This window comes from Sciurus vulgaris, assembly GCF_902686455.1.
Source record: "Sciurus vulgaris genome assembly, chromosome: 3".
Classification (NCBI taxonomy): domain Eukaryota; kingdom Metazoa; phylum Chordata; class Mammalia; order Rodentia; family Sciuridae; genus Sciurus; species Sciurus vulgaris.
Genome location: NC_136463.1, coordinates 47,320,620 through 47,343,402, shown reverse-complemented (window position 1 = coordinate 47,343,402; position 22,783 = coordinate 47,320,620). Strand labels below are relative to the sequence as shown.

Sequence of the window (22,783 nt, the reverse complement as noted above, 5' to 3'; positions counted from 1 at the left end):
GACGTGGGTAAGGCCACACAGCTATGACTTCTTGCCTTCCTGCCCATTATCTTAGCTTGCAAACTGACCTCCAGAGGTTCATGTCAAATCCACACCTTTGGTGTGAACTTTGCATATACATAATTGCTGATCTTTCCAACCACCTTGTTGTTTGATTATAAGTTTCACCTTTTTCCACAGTGAGACTTAACGAGGTAAATTGATTCCTTTGAGGCATATAGATGGTAAGTTGTGAAACAAATAAACTCTCTGGTCTTTGGATTCTGAAAACCACAAACTTTCCACTATAATATATTGCCCATCATTTAAGCAGCATTGATTTTTATTCTTCCATGCTACAATATTTGGTAGCTCAGATTCCCTGAAGAATTCAGAGCCAACTTTTCCTTCCTTGGGGGACCCTCCTTTAAGTAGAAACTAAATGATCCACAGTAAAACATTGCTCTTGCCATGGAATCTTCACAGATGAAGGCCCTTCTCTGACCCATGAGTCTGACCCCTGCAGACCATGCTGCCTATCCTCAGGCCAAGGCTGAGCTGCAAACAGCTCCCTAGAATTCACTTCCAGCCTCAGCTCTGTCCAAATTCAGAAGCACACTGCCTGCTCAGAAATTAGGTGCAGCTGTGTCATGTGGCCTCTATATGGACTAATTAGCTCTATCATGTAATCTCACTGCCAAAAGAGACCAAATGCATAGATTCATTACCAGTGAAGACCGATCAGTGCCAAGAGGAATATTGGTCCCTAAGTTTTTGAGCAGTGATTCTCAAAGCGAGGTCCCCAGATCAACAGCATCAACATATCTGGGAACTTAGGCAGTTAGATTCTTGGGTTCTAACCCAGACCTGCTAAGCAGACATTCTGGGGGTTGAGATCCAGCAAATCTGAATTCTTGTTCAACTTGAAGAACTATTTATTGGTTTTGAGTATATTTGCAATAGCACTTGATTATTCAAATGCTGTTTTCTATTATGGCACACACATCAATACCACATTGCTTTAATTTTTAAAAAAATGATGTTCATTCATCCAAAGGAAGGGAAATCAACTCACACTAATAGTGAGGACATTTTAGCCCAGTGTTAATTTCTTGGGAGGTGAGCAGATTTATATGAACATAAAGTCATCCCAGAATGCAAACTACTGTTCCAGATTGTTTCAAAAATTGTTGGAAGGGCCTGAGACTTTGTCACTAATTGCCTTCTGGAACACAGACCTAGATATAAGAATAAGCAGCAGAGGGAGTTGCGGTCCATTCAGATGTGGATCCCACCCCTATAAGAACAACTTAGCACCGTGCCCCCCTGTGGTTCCTGAACTTCCAGTGAGAGCCATGCTGTGGTACATCCACACAAATTACTCTTCAGAAGAGACAAAAGACTAGGTGTGTGCCTGGCTCTTGTCACTGGCAGAGCTGACAGCTTTATGTCCTCGGTGGAGGGAGGAGCCGAAAGGAAGTGTCATGAGAGTGCATCTATGTGACAGGGAGGAAAGATAGATATTTTTATAGAGGAAGAAATGCACTGAACAAGGGAAATTAGACAGACAGACCATAAAGGTCTTGGGTTGGCAAAACCAATTAGTAGATGTTTACAAAAGATAACCCCTGAGGTCAGATTGAATTTGCTTTGATGCTGATACCCTTGGGTTTGAAAAATGATTAGCATCTTCCACACCATAGTGCAATGGAAAAACACCCAAGCCTCCCTTCTGCTGGAGACTCCAGCCAGCTGTGTGCCCTTGGGCAGGTGACTTAAAGAGTCTCAGGCATCCCTTTCCTCATCTGTTAAAGGGCAATATTCTGTGAGATCACATTAAAGGTCCCTTCCAGCTCTGACATGTCAGGAAACTCTAACTTCTGGATATTTGCAGAACTTTGTAGTTCATAATTTGGCTACTTGGGCTTTCTTGGAATTTTATAGTCTATGGTTTTCCTTTACCTAATTTGAAGGGAAAGATAATTTCTCTTCTCTTCTACTTCAAGTTTACCTCAGACACTTTGAAACAGAAATCATTTGAATATAAATGAGAACAAACTCCAGAAAGTGCCCCCAGGGTCCTGGGAGTGGAGGGAAGCTCCCAGCTGTCAGATGAGGTCCGCCTTAATGTGAACCATGGACTCAAGAGCTAAAAGCTAGAAGCTGTGGTGTCAGATCCAAATAGGCCAAGTAAAATTATAGGATAGTTTTGTTTGGAAATTTTGTGTGTGCACTCATGGATGTTCTTGTTAAAAGTGCCATAGGAAAAAATGTTGGAATGTCCAAGGAGATTAAAATGGATTCTGTAGAGAGCAAAGGGGGACAGGGAATCACCATTGCACATTCCTCTGCAAAAAGTGGAGTCCAGGTAAAGAGAGATAAGTAAACTGACCCAAAGTCCCACAGAAGTGGAGTTAAGACCTGACTCTTAAGTCTAAGTAAAGAGAAAGAGGGCTGGGGTGTAACTCAGTGGTACAGCAATTGTCTAGCATGCCCAGGGCCTTGAATTCAATCCCCAAAATTGTGTAAAAAAAATACTATGAAACTAAAGATATCAATACTTCTACTATTAAAATAAGCATCTCCCATTGATTGAACTCTTCCCTCTATATGTCCCAGTCAGTGACATAGTGACATTAGTCATTTTAATTCATGCTATCAACAAATGTGAAGAAGTAGCTATTCTCAGTGCTACTAAATGTTTAATAATCAGATTTCCATATATGATCATGTAGAAATATGTAAAGAGAAGAAATAGCCCTGCTTTGCAGCTTTTGCTAACTTGCCTAGTGTAAATACTCACACTATGGCCGATTTCAAGCTGACAGTATCATAGCACTGAGTGCCACGTTAGGAAGAGGTGTGCACTGTTGATTCTCAGAGGCAGGTGAATGTTGACTCTGCAACATCCTTGGTTCTTATGCCCACATTAAAGATCAAGACCCAGAGACCCAAAGAGAGTAACTTAGGTAAGATGCAAGCAAGGATGTGCTAGAGCCAGATTTTGCACCCAGGCAGTCTGACCCCAAAACTTGGACTCTTGTGTGCATGTGTCACTGGGAATTGAGTCCAGGAGGCTCTACCACTGAACAACTTCATCCATTTTTTTTGGTTTTGGACTTTTTAAATTTTGAGACAAGGTCTCACTAAGTTGCCCAGACTGTTCTTGAATATGCAATCTTCCTGTCTGAGCTTTGCTAGTCACTGGGATTACAGGTATGCAACACTGCACCTGGCAAAACTTGGGCTCTTAATCAAGATACTTCCTCCACTCACTGTGAACCTTCATTCTAAACTGATGCTTTTATCAACTTTCTCTACAGAGTCTGCAGAACCTGAGTAAAAGACAGTTTGCTGTCTCCAGCACCTCCCATCTTTCATTTCAACCCCTACTTTTGTTATCATCAGGGTGTCCAGTTGGGGTCCAGGTCCTTGGTGTCTGGAACAAATAATTGAGCAAGACACACACAAGGAACAGGCAAAGTACAGATTTATTGAAGGAACAGGTGGAAGCAGCACTCTGTAAGGAAGAGCCCCTGGGTCAAGCCAGAAAGAGAAGGCCCAATGTCTGGAAATTAGTGTGTCATGAGGCATTCTCTTTTTATATGGACCAGACTGAAGACTTTACCCCATTTGCTCCCACTGGATACCTTAGAATATTGTCCAATTTTTCCCCATTGGTTATTTTTAAAAACCTAATTAGCATACCTCCCACTTTACCTACATTGGTCATTTTAGAATACCGAACCTGTGGTGGGAGGAGTTGTCATGGTAAACAGTGACATGATGATTGCTCTCCCTGTCTTGTCCTCCAGCAGCATCTTTCTTATTCCCTGCCTCTGCCATCTTGGCATCCCTGAACACCTACCTACCACCTTGACTGAATTCCTATATTTCTGTTTGTCTAGAGTTCTCTTCTCCTCTCATATGAGTTCCCCGAAAAGTTGGAAAATGTTCTCATTACTTTAAAATCTTATCTGGGACTTTTAACCAAATTTAGGAAATATTATTTATCAGTGAGCCAAAGACCATTTGATTAATGTGCATACACGGGTAGGTTAAAAAGAAATAGAGATTTAAAACAGAAGTTTGTAACTATTTTGAAAAAGTTTCTAGTTCTCACTCTTGCCTCTCAATTAATGGATAAACTTTGCCATAGATTTGCTGCTTTTTGTCCTATGAAATTATGTTTCCTGAAGCATTGGGGAGCTGCTTCTGATTTGGAGGGAATGTTGTGGTACAGCCACAGCTGCAGGAAATAGAAAAATCTTCTCTGCACCAGATGCTTCTGTTACAGTCCCAGCTCCAAAGAAGAGAACATGCTTTTCCATCTTGGTCTTCTCATATGGAAAGAAGAAAGAGTAATACTTACCCCGCTTGTCTCCTGAAATTGTTCAGAGGATCTATCTGAAAGTGAATGGAAAACAATCAAACATTACAGAAATAGCAAGTGGTTACATCCATCACAGGAGACAACCAACTAAAGGACTGCATATATTTGCCAAAAGTCACAGAATCCTTTGGAAACAATCAAACTAAACTTCTGTGCATTTAATTCTTTCCAGAACCCCAAAGAGGTCAATTTCATGATACATGGAAGATATCCTATATATTTAAATGTCTAGGCTATATATATGAATATATTGAGGAATTCATTGCTGGAAATCATAAAACTCAAAAATTGCGGCTTATGCCAATGGATGTCATTTATGTAAAATCATGATCAGTTTTTTAAAGATGGATTATTTTTATTTTAATCTCAAAATTCATTAAGCTGTTGATGCATTAACATTCATTAATAATAAGTTATTCTTTAATTTTCTTTAAAAGGAAGCAAAATTGATAGTAAAACATTTCGGTCAGGACAGGAATCATAAAATATATGGTTATTACTTCTGGACATTTATCCTGAGACTCGTCCTTTTATTAAAAAAGGTGTATTTTATGTTGTTTTTGCTTTAAAAAAAAGGAAAAGCAATATTATATTAGAAAACGCATTGTGTAAGATTATTTTTATGACTACCTATTTTGCATAATTATCTTGTATCATGACTTTATTTCTTAGGAAAAATATTTGGGTATATCATAAAAATATATATCAGTGCATAGCTCATAATAGCCAATCCATCTCACTGTTCTGTTTTTTTTAAGACATTAATGACTTCTAAGTGTCAAGTTGGTAAAATGTTATTTATAGGCTATTAAAATCTCTTACCTTGAAGATAAATGAAACAAATCAATAGAACATGACAACATTATGTTGATAAATCATAAGTCATTCAAAATTAATAAAAACATTTAAAAGGGGGAAAGAGAAGTAAATAAAACACAGAAGTTTATCATTAGAAGGGAAGACCTATGGTATTATAAAATTATAATAATATATAAATTATAATAAAGTTCTATTGGGCAATTTTAAAGAAGGATTGATGATAAATTAACTAGAAATTTCTCAAACATTTCAAATGAATTATTAACTAATATTTTTAATTGAAGTTAAAATAGTTCTGGTTGATGCCACAATTTTTAGAAGTTTACTTGAAAAACAGAAGTGAGTAATTTTAGATTTGAAGAAAATTTCCTAACATGTAGTCCTCAAACTTTAGCAATAGGGGAGTCGAACAGAATGCTTAGCCCCACCCCCAAAGGTTTCTGATTCAGTTGGCTTGGGGTGGGGCCCCAAATATGCATTTCTAACAACTTCCCAGGGAATGCTGAGGATGCTGGTCCAGAGACCACACTTTGAGAATTGCGGCTCTGAAGTAACTAACTTGATCCCTATGTTTACAGGCTTTCCCCAGAGCCCAATCCAGATGCAGGAACTGCATTCCAACTGCATCATCCTGTGGCTTCAATGGCTGTGGATTTTCTTGCAAAGATCTCAGTACTTTGGAACTTAAGCCTTGCTAATGATGAGAAGCTCTTCTATACACTACTGTGCAAAAGAAAAATATACATTTGCTAATTAGCTCTAATTGGACAGACTTGCTAGCAATAAAATCTGTTAGGAGGTTTAAAGAACATTTGATATATATATTTTTTCTTCTCTCTCTACTAACATAGGCAAATTGGGAATCAGAGGGAGGAGGAAAACTAGCTCAAAGAAAGTTATCGAAATTAGAATCAGAAAATAAGCTAAACTACACAAATTGCTTCAATCATTTAATCTAAGTAATTAGCAAAATATCTTAAGATAATTGTATACCTTCTTTATAAATCACGTATGTTTCACTGTGTGTAAAGCATATTTAACCATAGAAAGCTTGCCAGTCTGAGGGGGTTTAAAGATAAAAACTCCTTTAACTCTCTCAATTGCCCTATGAAGGAGGCAATCTTTTTTTCCCCATTTTACATGATGAAGAAACTCTGTGGCACAGAGAGGTTAAGTAAATTGACAGAGTCACACAGGCAGTTAAGGGGCAACCTGAGAATTTGAACTGAGGCAGTGAGTCCATCATTTTGCTCTCTTTGCAACCAGGTTCTGAGGATCACATCTTAGCTCAGGTTGTAACATTTTTATAAGTTAAAAACTTGACTGTACTTTAAACTCAGCTGGGAAGATTCTAAAAAGAGATAATACCTGGACCTTCCCCAATTAATGAGTGAAAATCTTTATGAGTACATTCCAATCAGGGATATGTTTCATAGGTGCCCCAAGCGATTCTAAGATATAGCCAAGATTGCAAACAATTGTGCTGAAATATCAGATGACCGCACTATCCCTCCAGATTTGCTGTTTCTTTGAAAGCGGTTGAAATGACTGCATCACTAGAGGCTATCCTATGCACCAACCAAGATGGGTGTTTAGTGCTTTTCCACAAGAGCATCAATCCGAAGACATCAGAACCACAAAATGAAAGGGGTGAAATTATAACAAGACATTGAATTAATCAACACACAGTTCCTCAGGGTATTGTTGACCCAAGTTCTTTGGACTTTCAATTTCACTCTTCTTATGCTTTAATTATATATTCATGTATTTATTTTGAGAGCAGTTCTCCCCAAGTTGCTGAGTCTGGCCTCCAACTTGTGATTTTCCTTCCTCAGCCTCATGAGTTGCTGGGATCACAGGTGTCTGCCATAACATCCGGGTTATGCTTTATTTTGTATTCATTTTTGTTTCGTAAAGGAAACAATGATTTATCACACCCAATTTTATTTATTCATTCATTTGGAGTTTTTAGGTTTGATTTACACCATCTTGCACTGGTACCTTCTAATTCTACCTAGCCAGAAAAGACTCAATGTGCAGGCAGCATCTTTCAAGGGAAATTTATGACATCTGATGGTATGGCGAGCCTGGCACAGATTTGAGACACACATCTCAAAAGAACAGAGGATGAAAACTATTCTAAGGAAATGGCTGGGCCTCAGGGTACATAGTTTCCCTTTGAAAAGTCCCTCCCATTTCCTTTAAGAATCCAATGGCGCCAGATCATCATTAAAACAAAAGTAACCGCAAGGCTTTAATACCAATTAAACGAGATTAAAGAGGAAATTATTACGAAGAATTAAGTAGAAAAAATAGTAATGATAGTCCAGTATTGGCACAAATTAGCAGTCAGTAATTGCTGGCAATGGGGTCAATATCTGCTGGGTTGACATCACATGCTTGTCATGGCATATAGACTTCCAGCAGGAACTATTTGCCTTGTTTATTATCAAAGCAAATGAGATACATGGGAGCTAAGGACCTTTCCCTAGCACATCACATTTGTGAGGAGCAGAACCAAGATTTGAATCCAGCTCTGTCACTAAACCCGGACCAGATACAGCTTGCAGAGTCCAATGCAAAATGAAAAGGTGGGGGTTCTTTGCTCAAAAGTTACTTGAAATTTTTTGAAATAGCTACTGCAGAGCATGAAGCCAAATACAGGATGTTTCTCAGCATGGGGCTGTGGGTTCCTGCACAAGACACAGGTCCACAAAACCTGCTCTGCCCTGGCTGCTCAAAGTGCAGTTCAGAGTCTACAGCATGAGCATCCCCTGAAAGCTAATTAGAAATGGAGAATTTCTGAGGAGTCACCCCTAGAACCTTGGACAGTTCACTGAGCCTGTTATTACCCTGACTGAGACTTGGCTTCAGTTATGTCCTTCTACCTGAGTACCCCCAACAGGTCTCTGTTCGCCAGGAACTTGGCCTACAACACCAGGTTTGAAGAATCACTGTGTAAATTTGGTCCTTATGGGCCGATAGTCAGTGTGTATATTCCACTTGATTTCTACACTCGATGTCCAAGAGGATTTGCTTATGTTCAATTTGAGGATTTTCGTGATGCTGAAGATGCTTTACATAATTTGGACAGAAAATGAATTTATGGAAGTCAAATCGAAATATGGTATGCATTGGGGAATTGAAAGATATCAAAATGAAAGCCAAGGAAGGGAGGAATATGTACAGTTCGTCACACTATGATAATGACAGATACAGATGTTCTAGAAGCTGAAGTTGTGAAAGGAGGAGATGAAGAAGTTGGTCTTTTGATTACAACTATAAATCTTATAATCCTAGAAGCACTAGACCAACTGAAAGACCATCGCATAGCAGAAGCTATTCTGACAATGACAGACTAACCTGCAGCAGGAATAGCCAATACAGTATGATTTTCTACACTTCTAGAAAGATCAGAGAGCCGAAAAGGAACCAAAGAAGGGCCAAAGGGTGAGTTAAAGATGCTGCAGAATGAATAATGTACAAATATTTTGATTCTGGTCTGAAAGGATAAAAGAGTTATTGAAAACTACATGGAATAAAGTCCCTTTGAGTTCAAAGGTAAGCATTTTAGGATAAATAAAAGGAAATTCAATTTCGTACTTGGAGAAACTAATCCCTAAATATGAACAGGCTTATACTGATTCATGGGCAACAGGTCCATAATAAATCATTGGAAACTAGGATGTCTGAATATCAAGGAAGACAGCCATAGTCTCTTACAGTGCCTCTATTAGTCTGTCTCAAACTGAATTAGGCGGAAAGGGGTATAAAAGGTCCAATATAAACTTTTTCTTGGTTATCTCTTAAAAGTCAGTTTTATTTATGCCTTTATGGGCATGTCTTAGCCTTGTTTATTCTGGTGCCAGTGCTGTCTGCCTGTTTGCTTTGTTGACATCTGAGTTTATTTACTTGTAAACCACATGCAGTTTACATCTTCTTTAACCACTGTCTTTCCCAGGTAAATTCTGATTATACTTGACACTCCTCTGAGAGGGCCCATCTCTTCTCATCTTTCATAGTATGTTTAGCAAATATTTATTGAGCCCTTATCATGGGCAAAGCATTGTACTGGATAATTGGGGGGAAGAATAAATAATAATTCCTTTATTCAATAAATGTCTACTGAGCACACTCTTAAAAAAAAAAAAAAAAAGAAAAAATGCAGAATTTCAGACTTCACTCCTGATCAGAGTCTACTTCTTGAAAAACTTATCAGCGTCTACTTCTTGCAAAACTCCCCAGGAGATTTATGTACATATTGAACTGGGAGCGATATGGCTTTGGCATTGGAGCCCTCTCACCTTGGATTTGCCTCCATTTAATGGATTTTCACTGCTCTAGATTCTGGTCTAACATAACACCCATCACCACTTTGGGATGCAAGTATGTTCGAGTCTTCCAATTCTGCACATAACTGCATGCTCCCATTAGCACACACAATGAGCAGGAAGTCTCCTGTCCCCACTCTGTGAGTCCTTCCTTCCTTTCCATTGACTCTTCTCTACCAGTACAGATTTGGTGGCTGCTCCCACAGAGCTATAGAGGCAGACAAGTCCACCCTTTGCTAAATGCAGTTCCAAAGTTACCCTGATGCAGATCAATGATAAACCCCTAAGGTGGGCTCAATTAAGTTGTTCTTTTCATTCATGCTCTTATCCCAGAATGTTATTCCCAAAGTAGTACCCTGTGCCAGAGTGTTTGGGTTTGCAGGTCCCTGGTCTATCCTTGCCTAACATGTACTACTAGGGTCCCCATGCAGAGATACCTTCTCTTCCATAAAACAGTGATCTATGGGGTCCTTGGCATGATTTCCCATCAGTGTGATTATTTTGGACCACCACAATCCATAAGCAAAATTCTAATATCACTGAATCTCAAAAGATAGTTCTCTGGATCCATTTCCTCCCAGAAATTTCCTGTGGTCAATGGAACAATGACTTCCAAAGATGTTCCTGTCCTGATCCCCTGAAGCTGTGACTATGTTACATAATATGGTAAAAGAAATTTTAAAGATATAAATAATTAAAGAACCTCAAGATGGAGAGGTTATCTTGTACTGTAATCATAAAGGTCCTCATAAAGAAAAAAGTAGATATGCCCAGCAGAGGAGGAGTGAGGAAGGAAGTAGAGGTTGCAGTATTACAGCCATGAACCAAGGAATGTGGGCAACCTTTAGAAAATGAGAAAGGCAAGTCAGAAGGATCAGGGATCTGATAACCCATTTTAGGCTTCTAATCTCCAAGTAAGAAAATTTGTGTTACTTTAAGTTACTAAATTTGTCAAAGCCGTAATAGAAAATATAGCTCCTATGCAAATGCATCTGTACTTCTGAACTGCTGCAATAAGTCCAGTGTACTAATGAGATCTGAGGAAGGGAAGTTGTCAGGAAGCTACCAGATCTTCAATACACATCTCCAAGAGCAAGAGGTGCTCATTACATGCCAGAGAGAGGAAGCTCACATGATCCTCCCAAAATGTGTTCCAGTGAGTGAATTTTTTGCCCCACTGCTAGAAGTATTAATAGGAGAGACTGACATAATTAAAAAATTCCACCTCATCAGTCATGAGGCCACCCAAGGCAGTGCAAAAGGAGAGCATCCACAAGGTCCACATCTCCTTTAAATCCAGGCCTTTCTTCCCTTCTGCTTCCTGCCTGCTCTAAATTGAATGTCTTCCTTATTTCTCAGACTCTCCCCAATTCCACAGAACTTCTTGACTTGTCTCATTGGAGGACAAGTGGAAATTATTCACTTCCTTTGAAAATTTTCCAGGGTCTCTTTAAGGACACCCCTTCTCCTTATTTCTGATTTCTGGTCAAAGGGACAGGCATGGTCCACAGGTGATGGTATGGAGAGTGCAGGTAATAGGATGTCCTTTATGACTCCAGGAAGTGGCCCCATCCACTTGAGCACCTAGATCCTGGCTGCATATTTTAATCTCTTGGAAGACTTAAAAATACCCCACTATAAACAAACAAAAGCAGAATCTCTTTTGGTGCAACTAGGATGTCTGTATTTTAAACAAATCTTCCAAGTAACTGTAGATTGGAGCCAACCCCTAACTTAGATGATGAACCACTCAAGAAATGAATGGCATAGGTGGTAAATCCTCTATTAAAAGTGAGGGGTTATCCCAAAAACTCCACCACAGACTTTTCACAACAGAGGTCTTTCCTAAATTGAGTGTAACCCACAGGGATGTGAACTAGTAGGTACTTAGTATTCTTGGTGCCTTTGATATTATCCCTTTGGGGTTTTAATGTCCGCTTTGCTACTTTATCATTTCACCTCAGTTTGTTTCTGCATCTGTAGAATGGAACAATCATTGCTTCTTTGGGTGACTGGGACAATGGAACCATACTCTGGGACTCAACATGAGCACTCCATCATTAACACTACCATGTCCTTCTGTACTTCCCATGGAGAATGGAGCCTGAGGAATTGTGCAGTGACACAGCAGCTCACATCTCCAGCTGTTGGACTGTCCTGCCAGGGATGTCTGTTCATAAAGCAAGAGGCATTACCCCATGTCTGTTCTGTCTCATTCCTGGGACTGTACACCTTGTATTCATTGTATGTTAATGGGATTCCTAAAGGCAGTACAATAGGTTTTACCATCCAGCACCTCACCTCCGACAGACCATGTTGTAAGCCCTGTGCAGGGTCAGATGTCTGTTGCTTTGGAGTTTCCAAGATTGCCCAGTCACTCAGGCCCTTTACACAAGGACAGTGGGTGATGCACCTTCTTGTACCTTGAGTTAATAATTGGTGGTTGAAACAGTTAGAGCATCTGGCTTTCGATCACTTTTTGAATGCAATCAATTGTTCCTGGCATGCAGGCAAGCTGCTATAAAATAGCTGCTGATGGAACCTGTCAATGACACTTTCTCCTCTTTGAACACCTCTGCCTTCTCCATTGGCTGAAGACATTTTGTGAGCAGGTACTCACCTGGAGCTGGCAAAGTGATAGAGCACAGATGAAAGGCATATCCCCTTGACAGCAAGTCTCCTTTCTTTGGTTCTTGGAGCCTAGTCACAGACTTGGCTCTGCTTTAAGAAAATGGCAAGTTGTACGGCTGTGCTAATCCCAGCCCAGCTGACCACTGGTCACCTTTGTATTCAACAGAAACCTTTGCATGGAAGAGACTGCATTTGCATGGGAGTACCTGGAGAATGAGGAGGAACCTTCTCCAAGACCTCTGGAAGAAGAGTCAGAATCTAGAACACATTGAGGAGCCCCAGGGAGTAGATAGATTTGAGAAGTGGATGGTAAGAGAGTAGGAATAGGTAGGAAGGGGCATGATCTGCTGTGCATCTCCACTAAACCCGAATTGCTAGGAGTTCCACCACTTTCTTTCTAAGCTGTTGTTTGCTAGGAACAGAAAGAATGTGCTGGACCATGTGAGCCAGAGTGAGCCTATCCCTTTGGAAGAGAGTTTCATAAGCTTCAGGGACTCAAAAATGAAGGGAGGGAAAACCTAAATGAATCTTTCCAGAAACCCAGAATAGAAGATGCCTGGTATCCCTTGATAAACAGCCCCTATGTCATGGATGGTTGTGGGAATCTCATCATCATGTAAAATTACCAGGCATGTCATCACAGAAGGAAAATAGATAGATAGATAGATAGATAGATAGATAGATAGATAGATAGATAGATAGATAGATAGATAGGACTTAGGGCATTCCTTTTTCTGGCCATCCAAACAGTTATCCCTTACTCCTAAAATGAATATGGGTAAAATTAGTAAGTGTCTGAGTTCCATGGCATGCAAAGATATGAGATTAAATATTGTTTTTCAAAAACCCTAAAAGAAGAGAAGAAAAACACACTTCGGTATGGACAACAAATCGTCAAGTTGGATAATTTCTAGTATCCTCTCAAATGTTCCAAAGACTCAGTGTTTTTCAAAAGTTCAGCTTTTTTAGTTACCATCTTTAAAAATTCTAAAAACTATTAATTTTTTCTAAGTCTTCCATGTCTCTCTACAAGAGAGGTTGCTGTTAGCAAAGTACTGATGACCACATGATACTCAGGGTAACAGTGTTTAAAACTCTGAAATAAAATACTTAGAGAGCATGGTTAAATTTTTTTTACCACCTTCTTCTCTGCCCCCTACCCCAACCTATTCCTTGTCCTCAGCAACTCTACTTTTTATTATTGGGCACTAAATGAAAGAATATTGAATTTAATTATCTAAATCAGGGCCTGAAGTTTGCTGCATTGTTGGACATTTTTACACTAGATTATTTCAAATTAGGGAGTGATAAGGTCAATATGGTCTGAATATTTGTTTTCCACCCCCAAATGCATATGTTGAAATCCTAACACTCAATGTGAGTATTAGGAGCTGGGGCCTCTGGGAGGTGACTAGGTCCAAAGGGTGGAATCCTCACCAATCAGGCTGTTGCCCTATTACAAATGAGGCCTGGTGTTGAGAAGAAGATGTTAGTGAAAGAATACTCAATTCTCAGGAGCATAAGTTCAAAAGATCTATTGTATGACAAGGTAACTATAGTTAATAACAATATGTTGTATTCTTAAAAATTGCTAAGAGAGATTTTCAATGTTCTTATCACAAAAGAACATGATAAGTATGTGAGAAAGTGCATTTTTGTGAATTAGCTTGATTTAGCCATTTTACAACATATACACATTTCAAAACATCATGTTGCACACTACAAACACATACAAGTATTACTTGTCAATTTTAAATAATTCATTTTTTTTTAAAAAGAGGTTAGATAGAGAGACCCCTTTCACTGTGTAAAGACACAGTGAGAAGTCAGTAGTCTACAACCCAGAAATTAACCCTCAACAGCATGGAACTCCAACTTAGGACTTGCAACCTCAGAACTGTGAGAAATAATTTTCTGCTGCTTATAAACCACTCAGTCTTTTGTTATAGTAGCCTGAATAGTCTAAGACAGGGAGGAAGAAATTCAGTTGAAATGGCAATAGACAACTATCTAAAGGTAATTTAGAAAGACTGTCTATTCTAAGGTAGGATTTTTTTAAACCAATATTTTCTTTCAAAATTCTCTCAAGTCTTACTTTTTTCTGACCACTAACTGACACAACTTCTTAAAGATTGTCACATACTCTGGGGTAAAACTGGGATCCTTCTTCAAATTACAGATGTCCCTGGTGCTTAGTCATGTAATTTAAAGAAAAATATATCTTCAATTAGTACTTAAATGGAAATTTTTGTATGTGTTCCAAAAGACCCACTTCCTCCTCTTTATTCTGGTATAAACCTATCTTTATCAGAAGTAAGTTTTTAAGGAGATTGCTACCTTCATATCAAATCATGAAATTACTGAGTAAAGAAGATCTATGTGAAGAGGAGAAAGGAGTCTGTTTTGACATAATAAATTGACAGAAAAATTTCTGATTATTATAAAAGACATGTTGCTGTAAAGTGAGATGCCAATATATGAGGAATACAAAATCTATCTCTTATATAGTCTTCACTTTTTAATCAGGGTGAACAAGTAATAAATGATTGAGGCTCAGATAAGCTTCTAGACATGGAGAGAAAACTGCTGAGACAAGCTTTATTAAAAAGTTTTTTTTTCCAAATTTTTATTCTAACCCAGTGGACTTCAAATACAGATTCAGGGGGATTCAGAAACAGGAACATTCAGATGAACTCTAGACCTAAACACTGAGATGAGATTAAACAGTGATAAATTTAAAACATCTAAATTATAGTGAAGTGCTTCACTTGCTCCCTAAAGACACCTTTAAATATATCTCTAATTATAATTGACATTTTAACCTGTTACTTCAAAAGAGCTTTTTATGAGAAGCCACGTGGAAAAGGACACAGGCATGGATGTTGAAACTGGTACCTGTTCAGCTGGTATTGCACAGTTCAGAGACATAGTCTAGGAATAAGCAAACCAGAATCTGTTGGCCCCAGGCACTGTACTGTGACCTAAGGAAAAATTATTTGCTTTGCAAGGAATATGTGGTAGTGCCTCAATGAGGTAGAGAAATTTAAATAGTATAGTCAGACTTTCTTGTGGCTGCATAAATAACCTACACCATTCTTGGCTTCATGGAAATTTTCTTACCCTTTGGACTTCTGTTATCATATCATGCCCATTCCACTGGCATTTTTGTATGTTACGATTCTCATACTTTAAATGTTCCTAAAGTCTCAAGTCTTTTCCTCACCTTGTACAGTTTCCTTGGAGGTTTTCAACCATCCCCTTCATTTCCCTCTCACTCTGTGTTTCTAGTCTAGATGTCTTTAAGATGCAGCTACTTAAATATGATCAGAACAATTATAGAGTACTATACCAACTCAAGGAGTTGAAAATTAGATGACTCTCAATTGGTATGTATTATGAAATCAATAGACAATGAATGCAGAGAGATGCTAGGAAGGATAAGAATGGCCCCAAGCATTGTCCTGGAACTCATCTGTCTAAAGCAAGATATGTCACTCTGCAAGGGATGCGTAGTAGTTCTTGAGTGTAAGACAGAGGGGAAAGCATCTGAAAGGGCTTGAGTACCCTCCAAGGGGTGAGGTGGGGAGAGACTGGTTGGATATGGCCTATTCCATACCCAATAGAAGTTCATCTTATAGAAACATCTGCATCAGGCATTCTTAGTTTGTTCATTAGCAGTCACTTTAACGGCTTCTCCTTTTGATTTCATTCCCAACAAGATTTGTGATTACAAGTTGGCTTCCTGTGTAGTTTTGCCTATAAGGAAGGAATGTGCTGGTCATACTAAAGGCATGTTCCAGGCAGGTGACATCTCTTATTATAAATGATTGCATTAGAACACTGGTTTTATAACTCAGTCTTCTGAGTTTGACTGATGTCTATTCCCCTCCGTCCCAGTAGGCTAAAAGAACAAGTTTCTGAAACTTCAGAGCGGGTAACAAAATCCTAGACCATAGTAAATTTACCAAAAAAAAAAAAAAAAAAAAGCCACTGAATTCTGCCTGCCCCAAACAATGTCCTGACTTCAACATTTTCCCCTTTCGAACATCTACAGATGCCTTACGTTTGCTCTGTGTCAGATGTCTTTCATTACAGAAACACTTAACAAATTCAAGTTGACTTGGACTTGGCTCAACCTGTTAGTAATAAAAAAAAAAAATTTCCTATGCTGGTTTTCCAATTTTTTTTTTCCCCATTTCTGTCAAGAGTACCAAGATCTGCAACAAGATGAGCTCAAACACTCAGCAGTGTTAATCTCACAACCTCATAGCTCACTATTAGTCAGAAAATGTGTCCTGTTGGTTTTGTTTTAACCCCTAGACTGCCTCATGTCCCTTTTCTACCATCATGAACCAAATTCTGGTCTTAATCAACCCATGCTGATTCTAGAATTAATGTGGCCTCTTAACTATCACCCATGTTTAATGCCCTTTCTAACCTTCTCCATCTGGTATATCTCTTCCTGTTAACACTGGCAACTGGATCACATTCAACTCTGTCATAGGAATTATCCACAATTTGGCTCATTAATATTTACACATCTTACTTTTATTGCTTAAATACACACCCTACACCTCCTCTCATGTAGCCTATCAGTTGTCCATTGCAGAACAGCAAGGTATTCCAAATTCTCATGCTTGGAACAATAGTCATTTATTCTGCTCACAAAACTGCAGTTTGGGATGGGCTAAGTGAAGTGAGCTAGTCTGGTCTACTCGGGTTGTCAGGTGAGGCAGCTTGACAGGGGAGCTGGAAGATCCACTTTGAAGATAGTCCACTAGCATAGCCAGCAAATGGGGCTCAGTCAGGACTATGAGATGGGTGCCCCTTCCCATCCACAGGATGCTTGGGATTCCTCACAGCATGGGAGCTGGTTTCCAAGTTTCAGCATCCCAGGAGGACTGGGAGGAAGCTGGATCACCTTTTAGGATCTATCTTCAGAAGTTGAATTGTGTCAACTCTATTGTAATCATAAGAGTGCCCAGATTCAAGAGGAGGGAGCACAGACATCATCATTCAATGGGATGGCTATCAAGTCACATGGCAAGCAAAACAAAACAAAACAGAAAAGCCGAAACAAACAACAACAAAAGGGAAAAATCTTTAAAATGGGAGAGATTTTTAGCAGTCATAATTTTGGAACGCAGTCTGCCACGGGTAGCATATGAATAAATGATTGGTTAAAGAAACCGTTCAAGTAACACTTCTTATTTAGTAGGGCAAAATATCATGTAGCCACATCTGTGCATTTTGAAGTTTCCCTTCTCATCTTACAGGTGAGAAAGCTAAGGCCACAAAAACTGAAACTTCCCTAGGTCATAGTGACAGCACTAGGAACAGAACTGACGTTCACTTAAATACCCTGGCAGACTTTTATTCAGTAAGACCCAAGAAGGACTGGAAAATGCACATTTTCAGTAAGTGCACAAGAAAATTGTTACAAGCAGGCCAATTTGGGGAACACTGTATGTGCTACAGCTTATTGCTCACTAGGGCTGCAATTACAGATCAGCACATGGGCAACTCATTACAGAAATTCAAGAGGGTGTGGATGCATAGCCTAAATATTTTTAAGGCCCTCTCCGAATGGAAGCCATTATTATTAGTTCATAGCCGGGGTACACAAACTAATCTCCCTGGATAATTAGGAGAATGACTAGTTAGGTTCCCCATCCTGCCCTCGAGAAACAGGAATCCAGCACTGACTTGTCAAGGATAATTTAATCCGTGCTGGAGTGCTGGCCTGCTGCCTTTTCCCCTCAGATGATTCAAGAAGAAAGTAACCTGTTGCCACAAGCAGAAGTCATTCAGGTACCAGCTGCGACTGGGAACTGGCAGAGGCAAGAGCGGCCTTCATTATGCAATTATCCATAATTAGGTGCTCATTACTACTTTATCATTGGGGAGCCAGCACCCACCTGTGCAGAGCTATCGTGAGGACCCAGCAACAGCAGAACAGTGCCTTGCTTGTTCTCTAGGAACGTGACATCTAAAATCGGCAGTTCCAACCTGCACTCAGGGTGAGGCCCCTTCTGACACACAGACAGATGCAGGCCTGCAGAGGCCAACTATTTAAATTATGTAGATGTCATAATCCTCACATTCAGTTCAGGGTTTGCTTGCGGTAGATGGTATAGACCGAAGGTAGAAGGAAAGAAGAAACTGCTACTAGAGCCTCAATTAATGGAGAAATCCTTTATATCCAGAAAGGATGGTTTAAGCTAGAAATGAGCTACTGAGCTAGTCAAAAATTGAACACTCAGAAGTCGCTTTACTTTTTCTTTGTAAAAGAAGTTCCCCATGTACTAAGCACTCTCCGGACCCCAATTAGGAGCAAGGTCTCTTCCTTATTTGTCTTTTTACCTCCTGCTATACAGTGCTCAGAAAAATTTGGATATTTGGAACATAAGTGGGAGTGGATAGATAAAGAAAATGTTCACAACAGAAGAGAAGACATGTAGGGAGGGTCTGACTTTAATTCGCAGAGAAAATACACAGAGTGAGCTTGGAAAATAAGCACAGGGGAGAGGGAAACACAATTATAGAAGAAGGAGAATGCTTTTCTGGGTAAAAGAGCAAGAGAGCATAAAGTATTACAAATCTTAAAACAGAATCAGAATCAGTTGGGCTTAAGAAGCTTGGATTCAACACAGTGAACTAAACACCTTCAAAATCACCATTTTTAACTGAAGTCACAATATTTGGTTTATCCCAGCAACAAGCAAACCTTCCTTCCAGAAAGGAAGAAGTATAAGTGTAAGTTAATTGATTTATCTATTAAATGCATTCTAAGTTCTAGAGGTCAAAAGAGTTTGGTCCCATTAAACACAGGTACGTTTGACTGATGACAAGTTCAAAATTAGCTTAAATATATAGAGTTTCTGGAATTAGTGGTAATTACATGACTTAACAATGATACTAAAAACATATGTAAATACGAATTTACCATAGGAGTAGATAGATATATTAGTTCAAGTAGATTGCTATTGAAGAAAAATAGAGCACCACTTTATTAATCACACCAAATTGATTGGAAAGATATATATATTTTTAAAATGCCATAATTACTGTAGACAACAACTCAGGAAAACTATCTTCATATCTTGTTGTGGCTGAGTCTTTTGAGGCATTTTAGAAATCCTCTAAACCAAAATTTATAATTTTAACCCCATGATTTAAAATTCATTTGTACTGCATAGCAATTTTTTAAAAATAGCACTATATATAAAGTGAAGATAACATAAAGGGAAGAAAAACTTGCAACATGTGATGAGTAGCTAATTTTTGTGACATCAGAACTCAAACAGACCTATTAAAATCACTCAGAAGAAAAACAAACCAATAGCATGAATGAGTAACCTATAGAAATAAGTATCAGTAACAAATGAGTACATGGATCGCCTTCCATAAATGTTTTAGCCAACTATTTCACTGCTGTGACTAAAGGTTCTGACCAGAACAACTTTAAAGGAGGAAAAGTTTATTTGAGGGCTCAGAGATCTCAGTCTTGACAGCAGGCTCTATTTTTCAGGGTTCACGGTGAAGCAGAACATCATGGCACAGGGAAGCGGCTCACATCATGATCAGGAAGCAGAGGGAAACTCCACTTGAAAGCCACCCCCAAATTCCCATCTCCTCCAGCTGCACCCTACCACTTCAGTTACTACTCAGTTAATCCTTATCAGGGGATTAAAATCCCTGATTGGGTTAAGACTCTTACAACCCAATCATTTCTTCTCTGAACCTTCTTGCATTGTCTCACATGTGAGCTTTTGGGGAACACCTCACAACCAAACCATAACAATAAATTAAAAATTGAATGTCTACCATTCAATGACAACTTTTACCTATCAGATTGGTAAATACTTAGGTTCATATTAGACAAAAGAACATAGCCTTTTAAATAAGACCATCTGTGTCCACATCTTGGTTGCATGTACCATCTGTGTGACTTCAGGTAAATTATTTAACCTCTCTGTCCTTGTTTCCTCTTCCACAAAACAAAAATAATAGCACCTAACTCACAAAGTTATAAAAAAGATACGATGAGACAATACACAAAAGTACTTGGAAAAGAAAGTGACGCACAGGGTACATTAAATAAATGTTGGACTGTGAAAGGGTGTGGATTAAAAACTGCACAATTTTGTTGGAAACATACATCAGAAATCAGTTATTGATATCTACTGATATTTTAAATAAACATGCCCTACACAATGACTCACCAAATCTACTCCTGGGTCTTAACTATATGGATATGTTCACAAAAGCATACCAAATTATATGAATAACCTTGATCACTGCATCATTGTTAGTAATTGATCACAAAATGGGAAACAACCCTGTCTGTCAATATGGAAGTGATTAATAGGATGTGATGCATCTCTCAGAAATGATGGGATTGTTATGCTCGAATGGATATAAAAAGAACAGAGGATTTTGAGTGAGACCAAACAAGATACAAGGTTCTCATAGAGGATGAGGATGAACTTGATCATAAAGTTTTGATTTATAGTTACGCATACATAGACATTATTAAGGAAAAAGAACTAAATGATTTTTTTCTTTAAAGGTTGATGCTTCCTTATATTCTTCTCAAAAAAACTACAAAACCCATGTGAGTGCGAAGTTGGTGAAGACCAATGTAGGTGGCCAAGCAGGTGCAAATGAAGCCCACTACTTGGAGTTTGAAGGAGAGAAGTGGCTGATCCTAAAAATTCAGAGGCTTACAGAACACTCCAGAGACTGAAAGTCCATGGGAGTGAAGTTGTGTAGTTTCCATGAATAGAATTCAAAGCTCCTCCCTGAACAAATTCCCTTTTCAGGTGGGACTGGCTGTACAAGTACCCAGAAGACTGATCAAAGGACAGAAAGCTGGCAGACTGAGATACTACGCTTGAGTCTAACTGACCTTTGATCATTTGTCTCACCTTCAAGAAAACATGGAAACCTGGACAATGACCACATCAAGGGAGACCAGAAGGACTGAAGATGGGAGTATCACCTGCCTCCAATATTCTAGACAGCAAAAGACTCAGGACTCCAACCCACATGGGAATGGGGATGGACCCTCAAAACATGACCAAGACTTAATATCCCTGCCACCAAGGAGATGTCTCCAGTTCAGAAAATACCAAGTTGTATAACCTAAAACAAAGGTGAATGAAGTCATGGACACATTTTGTCACTAAGCTCTGAATTTATTTCCTTTTATTATACCTTAAATGATAAAAACGTTGTGAAAGAAAATTTGAGCTAATTGGCATAAATAATTTTCCAGAAATACATACAACAAGCAGTTAACAACACCTAGTTTTGGAGAAATGGCCTGGAGGGAATTAGACAATGGGAATTTTATACTTTGTCATATTCTTTAGAATATAAACATGTAATAGTTACCATAAGAGTAATACAAAACATTTACATATTTGTTAATGTGTAGAATTTCTAAAGAAGTTTACTATGGAAGAAAACATTACAGAGTTTGAAAATAGAGTAATGTCTCTTCGGGTAGATGATTTCCTTTTTGGGCCTTGACCTTATATCTGTATGGTTTGGATCTAAAAATGTTTCCCCAAAAGCTCATGCCTTGAAAGCATGATCCCCTAATGCAACAAGGAGCAGAGGTATAACTTTTAAGCAGTGATGAGAGATGAAACCTCATCAGTGGATTAATCCACATGATGAATTAATAATTTGAATGAACTACTGAGTGGTGATGTAGGCAGGTTGGGTGCAACTGGAGGAAGTAGGTCACTGGGGACTATATCTGTCCTTTGCCCCTTCTCTCTCTGACTCTGATTCCCTGCTGCCATGAGCTGAGCTGCTTTCCTCTTCCATGCCCTTCCCCCAGGATGTTCTGCTACACCTCATGCTCAGAGCAATGGAGTCGGCCAATGGTGTAATGAGCCCTCTGAAACCCTGAGCCCGAAGTAAACCTTTCCTCCACTAAGTTATTCTTGCCAGATGTTTTGGTCACAAGATGAAAAGTTGACTAACACGTCGTCTGTAATGTGCACATAGCACCTATCCTACTCCCTCTGGAGTTGTGTGATTGAATGAGAATCTTTATATCCCTGGCATATGGAAGATAATAAAGGGCTGCGGTTGTAGTCTATGAAGCTAAAACCAACTGCTAACAAGAGTGGAGTCCTATTAGAAGGATTAGTTAAGGCCTCATGTGTCTTTCTCCTCATGCATGGTCCCTTGGCATCATGATGAAAATGATGGAGATGGAAAAGTTGGGATGATCTTCATAAAGCTCTGTTTCCTCTCAAGTGGAATTCTTACTTTGACCTGGGTGTTTCTTCTGATTGGAAACCTTGTTTGGGTAGCTGCATGATCCTTAGGTAGTCTCTAGAATGTCCCTACAGCCTGCCCTCATCACCATAATTAAAACTGTAATGCCCTTGGGACTCCTGAGTCCCACAATCTAGTTCTAATTTTCTCCCTCTATCTTAGGATTTTGTCATCATGTAAAAAATTATTCAAATAATATATTTCACCTTTATTGCCTTATTTCTGCTCTGCATACACACTCATCCATGGGTACAAAAATGCTCCCATTAGTCTGCATGCTACATGCAGAAAAGGATTTTGTTCCACTCATTGAAGCATCATGAGCATTTAG

At 39.0% G+C, this 22,783-nt stretch overlaps 1 pseudogene across 1 annotated transcript; it reads left to right on the top strand.

The window, feature by feature from the left end:
• Positions 1–8,067: 8,067 nt before the first annotated feature.
• Positions 8,068–8,645, top strand: LOC306657603 (serine/arginine-rich splicing factor 10-like; annotated as a pseudogene). The gene has a single exon. The product of its transcript is annotated as a serine/arginine-rich splicing factor 10-like (transcript).
• Positions 8,646–22,783: the final 14,138 nt, after the last annotated feature.